We start from the raw sequence: 6053 nt of genomic DNA, 5'->3' as shown, positions 1-6053 counted from the left end.
GAACCCCACGTGGGATGCCTGTTGCATTGGGCCGTTTTCTCCTGGTGGCCTGTCTTACGTTGTTTTGATTACTGGTCAATCCAGGAGAACTTCCTAGGGGAGGAGGACACTGACTTTTCCTTCCCCACCACACAAGCCATCACCCACCCTCAGAGAGATGGAGGCCCAGCGAGGGGCGTGATTTGTCCCAAGCCACACAGTGACTAAGACGGGGGCACACGAGTCTCTCAAGGCCTGCCTGACTCTGAGCTGCCTCTCTGTGTGCTGGGGGGGGGGGGGGGGGGAGGAGGATTGGGGGGGGGGGTGCGCTCTGCATCTGGGAGATCATTGCTGCACCAGCCACAGGGCTGGCTCTCCACACCTCCATTCAGGTGGGGCTGGGACCCACCCGTACAGATTTCTCTAATGACTTAAAGGCATGACAGACACCGTCACAAACCGAAGCAAGGCAGCCTGCATATTGTCGCTGTCATCCTTTACCAGCCAGATTGAGCGGGTTAATTAGGGTCCAGGAGATGCAGTGGCAGGGGTCACTGAAGTCCACTCGAGGTAAATGACCGTAAAGCACAGCCAGGCCAGCGCGGGGCTTCGGAGGGAAGCCAGAAGAGAAACGCTGTATTTGCTGCAACACGGCCCCGGTCATGTTGGTGCCGTGGGTGCTGAAATGAAGCACGCCAAAACAATGGCAGCTACTGAGGCAGAGTGGGAACGAAACGAACGTTTGTCTTACTGCCATCTAGGGGCCGACTCTGGCAGAAGCTTTCTGCGCCTCATTTTAACTGAAGAAACTGGAGCTCGGACAATCGGCGGATGAAATGGGGGGTCAGGGTGTTCTCGGCTGAGAGAGGGGGACAAGGGACTTGAAAGGCCACAAGACGCCCACAGCCCACAGCCCACAGCCCACAGCCCATCCGACAGGGTCTCCTCTGGGGACCAGGCGTTCCTTTAACAGGAGCTTTAACCTGAGGACTGTGAGACAGGTGTCAGACACAGGCTGACAACGCTCCTTCCCTGCGTTGGCTCAGGTCTCTGCTCCACTGTCCTCTCCCCCGAGAAGCCCTCCTTGAGCATCCTTCTCAACACCGCCGGCCCCACGCTTACCGGCTCTGTGCGCTCTCCCAGCTCTCCTCGTTCCCCCAAACCCCGGTGCACGCGCTTAGTGCCGTCTGCCCGGGAATGGAAGCTCCAGGAGGGGGCCTGGGTCACTCCCCGCGCCCGTCCGAGCCGGCACAGGCAGCGGCTGGGTCAATGGATGGTGGTGGCTGGGTCAATGGATGGCGGTGGAATGAACGGACGGGAGCCGACCAGGGAGCAGGTGTCGCATGCTTCACAGAAGAGTTCAAGGAACGGAACAGCGAGGGCTTAGCCAGAGCAAGGAGCAGTGGGAAGTGTGACTTCTCCCTTCTGTCTGCCCATGGTGCTCAGTTCCTTAAACCCGCAGCATGGGGCTCGGCGTTCTCAGAAGCAGGACACTGTTTAGCCCCCGGGACGGTTTCAGACAGAGCCGGCTCCCGCGGGGCAAGGGGCAGCTTTATTTTCACACCCAGGGCCGGTTCGGGGTGCACACACGCGCTGTGTGTGGGGCACCGGGTTTCCACTCCTCAGCAAGCCTGCTTTAAGGATCTGCATTTCTGAGCACGAGAGTCGAAGGCCTGTCCCACCTGCTGCCACAGCCCAGCCCCACGGGTGGGCAGGGGGCAGGTCTGCTCTGCAGAGACGGGGCCCTGTCCCTGAAGCCAGACCCTCAGAGATGTTCTCGTGAGAAGTGTCTTTCAGGAGGTAACACAGGCCTCCTCACGGCGCTCAGAAGGCCACCAGCCCAGCCCATCAGCCGCGTCCGGAGGCTGAGCAGGCCCAGGCAGCAGCGCTGTGACCTAAACTGATGGCGAAAGCGCAGCGGAAGCCAGGCTCACGCAGCTGGGCGGCGGAGGGGCTGCGTTCACCAGCCGAGCCGTGGGGAAGCTGGGGCCCCTGGGTAAGGAGGAGCCGGCGGGGACCGAGGCAGACTCACCCGGGACGATGACAAACCACCAGCCTCTCTCTCTGTTCCCCGTCCACCCTCCCACATTCCAAATGTCAGCCGGCTCAGTCTGAGCCCCGGATCAGACCCCAGCACGGGGGCTGACACACAGGCCTACGCCCCGCTCACCGCCCCTCCCACCACCCACCGCCTTTGTGTGGGAGACTAAGTGAGTGTTGTCTGTCTCGGCCTTGGCTGGCCTGGTAAACAGATGCCTTTTCCTCTTCGCAGTCCTGCTGCCTCCGGCCTGTGGCTTCTCGGTCAGAGGCAGGCTTTGGACGCGCCCCCTCTGCTCAGTGTGACCATGACCCCCCCCCCCCCCGCCCCTGCCCCTCCTTCGGGAACTGCCCTGGTTGCGAGGGGAACAGAGCTCGCCACCCGTGGTGGCACACCTTTTTGGAGGATGCTGATTATGGTAAGCCTGTTACTTCTAAGAAACAAAAGCCTCGGGGGAAAACATAACCTTTAAACTCCCTAGAACTGCCTAACAGAATCTGGGTGAGACTATATTTCAGTATGAACTCTGAGTGACGGCCAGGGAGGAACCCGCAAGGCCCATGGCACGCTGTCCCCTGGTGAACAGCCTGACTTCCTCCTCCCCAGTCCAAAATGACCCCAGGACTCCCGTGACCTTCCTGTTTTCGGAGGTTTCGCATTTAGGATCTGCATTTCTGAGCACGAGAGTCGAAGCATGAATTCCCCATGCCCACATGATAAAACCGGGCCTTCTCCTGTCCATCTGCTGTCTGTCACCACCGCCTTCAACCAGCCAGGAGAGCTTAACTGATGTTTCTTGCCCTGCAGGGGTCCATTTGTCACTCTGCTTTGCTGGCCTCTGGCTTTGCCCCTGGCTCTTGAAAGAAAATGTATTGCCCTAGACCGTTTGGCTCAGTGGATAGAGTGTCGGTCCCAGGTTAGATTCCCGTCAAAGGCATATACCTTGGTTGCAGGCCCTGGCCCGGGCCCTGGTGGGGTCTCGTGCAAGAGGCAACCAATCAATGTGTTTCTCTCACATCCGTGTTTCTCTCTGTCTTTCCCTCTCACTTCCACTCTCTCTAAAAATCAATGGAAAAATATCCTCGGATGAGGATAAACAACACAAAAAAAATGTATTAAAAATCTAGGTGGGAGAATGCTGGGAAACTTGGGGCGAGTGCCTGATAAGTAGCTTTGCTAAAGTAACCTAGAACGTAAAGTTTTCATTTCAATGTTACTTTTGAAGAAAACCATTGATTCTTACAGAATTCCTGTTCCCCTTGTGGTGTGCTCAGCAAGCTCTTGCTTCACCTCACTGACTTTCACGATGCTCAGAAATGCCCCCATCTTTGCTGACTTGCGCTGTGTTTTTGCCATGCCCTGCACGGCTCAAAGTCCATTTCAGAATACAAGGGTTATGCAACCTGTGTCCGTGCAAGCCTAGCAAGAATTCCCCAGCACTCGACTTCCTTGCTAACTAAGCTGGAAAACACCATTTCAGCTGCCGTGGAAGGGATTTCTGAAAGCCGTTTATTTAAAACAATGGCAGGAGTGCATTCAAACACTTGCTCTTTCTTCTAAAAACCTCGGCTCATGAGTTCTTCCTTCGTCTGCCTCCCTTTCCCACTTGTTCAAATGTAGTTGCATTCAGCAAACATTCCGCCACCTCTGTCACCACCACCCCCCTCCCAGTGAGTCAGGGATAGAAATCCAATTCCAACGTGCTTATGACTTTGTTAAGTGTGTGTGGTTGGATTTATTAGCTCCCATCACGGGAAGCCCAGGAGGCAAATCTAGCTTCGGGATTGGCTGAGGCCAGGGCCTGAAATGACGCCATCTGAATGATATGCCTCTTGCATCTCTCTGCTTAGTTTCACTTCTACGGACTGGAGACGGCGGAGAGAGCAGCCTGACAGCCTCTGGCCCACATTCTCCAGGTTCAGCAGCCCTTGACTGGGGAGGCGGGGAGAAGGGGGCTGAGGACGGCTCCTTCCCAGAGTCTACATAGAAATTCGGGGCAGGACTCTGCTTGGCCAGGCGTGGGTCACTGACCACCAGAAGATACAGTCACATGATTGACAATCTGACCAGGACCAAACGAAGTGAGAGAAGGGAGCTCCCCAAAAGGAAACAGGTGCTGAAAAAGCAAGCAAACAAATAAAAACAAACATACACACAGGACAGAATTTTTGAAAAATGATGTCCCCAATTTTCCACCTGTCTGTATATTTACCCCTATTTACACTGTCAGTCGGTAGCTCCTTCCATCAAAGAGATCAAGTCCATCTCTCCCCGAAGCAGGGCTGGTTTGTGATTTGGTTTGAACAACAGGATGAAGCAGAGGTGAAGTTCTCCCTCCTTCTTTCCCTCCCTCCCTCTCCCCTGCCTTTGCCCGTGAACATGCCCAGGGTTTACTGGAGGAATAAGACGGAAAATAGAGTCAAATCAGTTGTCTTAGCTGAGGCCCCCGACATGTGAGAGTCCTGCCAAGATCAGTACAGCCACCGAGAGCCCACAGCTGACCATGGGCACATGAGTAACCCCAAGGGCCCAGCTCAGACGGCCAGAGTCCGCCAGCCAACCCATAGACTCCGGAGCAAACTGAATGTTGATTGGTGCATACCCCTGAGGTCTTAGGGTTGTGCTGTAGGAGTTCTGTGCTAACTGATACACTGTGCCTGCTATCTCTCTCTTGCATCCCCTTTCTGCAGGCAAAGCTAGTCAATCCCTCCTCTCTCATAGCAGTTAGCTGTACAGCCCACATTATGCTGCTGCAGTTTTCATATTGCATTGTAACCATTGATTGTAACTACCTGTCCACATGTCTATCACCTCACCGATAAGCTCTTTGAGGGTGGAACTTTTTAAAAAAAATCTTTTTGAGCCCAACGTTTGGCATAGAGTGTGATAAAGAACAGGAACTGGCTAAACGGTCACAGGTGTTCTGAGGATGCGGAGGGTCACCAAAAAAAAATATCCGAACCCATGCTGAGTGCCCGGATTGTCAGCCAGGGTGGATACCTTGTGTAACGGGGCCACTGGGTCTTCCTTCTTTGTGAGTTGCATGTATTCATGTTTTTCTATGTTTTTCTATTGGGTTGTTTCTCTTTCTCCTTACTATTTTGTGAATGCTTCTCTATTTCTGGAGATCTATTCTTTGCCAGATCCATGGGTTGAAACTATTTCCTCCTCGTCTGGGAACTCTTTCACTTCTATTATGGTGTCATGATGAGTGTGAATTTTTTAGTTTAATGAGGCTTTTCCATCTTTCCTTTACATACTGTACTTTTTGTGTTTAAATTAAGAATGCCTCCTTATCTCGGGGTCACAAGATACCCTCTTAAACGTCTGCTAAAAACTTATGAGGTTTGTTTTACATATGTGGGTCTTTAATCAGCCTGGAGTTGCGTGCGTACACAGGGACACATTCCCACAGACGGTAGAACGTGGAGATGCTCCTCCGCTATCATTTAACGAGGGAGTAACCTTCGCCCCCTGGAATGCGGCGCCAGCAGGTTCTGTCAGGCAGGTCCGCGCCTGGGGCTCCGGTGCACCCAGCGAGAGGCTGGTCCCGGCACAAACACACCGCCTCTCTGTTCACGGGGTGACGGGGTGAGTCACTCTACTGTGCGCTTTTCCTGCAAAACCGTTCGGGCTATTGCTGGCTCGTTATTTTTCCATGTACGTTTCCCAGCCACTCTGTCACGTTATACATACTAGAAGATGTCAGAATTTTGCTTGGAGTTGCACTGCATGTACAGGTTAATTTGGGGGAAATTTACGACTTTGAAAATGAAATCGGACTATCCATGAACATGATGTAATTCACCATTTATTAGATTTCATCTGCCTCCAAAATAGACCAGAACCCAGTAATTCCTGCCACCTCCCGTTACCCACCTGGTCGAAGCCACCAAGGTCTCTCCCCTGGTCACCACGGTCCCTCCCTACGGCCTCTGCCGCCTCCACCACCCCGCCTGTTTCCACAGGCAACTAGAGGGAGTCTTTCTAAGACAGAAAGTAGGTCGTGGCACGGGTCCCACCTAAAATCGCCTTG

The sequence above is a fragment of the Myotis myotis genome, unplaced genomic scaffold, assembly GCF_014108235.1.
Source record: "Myotis myotis isolate mMyoMyo1 unplaced genomic scaffold, mMyoMyo1.p scaffold_m19_p_6, whole genome shotgun sequence".
In the NCBI taxonomy this organism is placed as follows: Eukaryota; Metazoa; Chordata; class Mammalia; order Chiroptera; family Vespertilionidae; genus Myotis; species Myotis myotis.
This window is presented reverse-complemented; position numbering follows the sequence as displayed.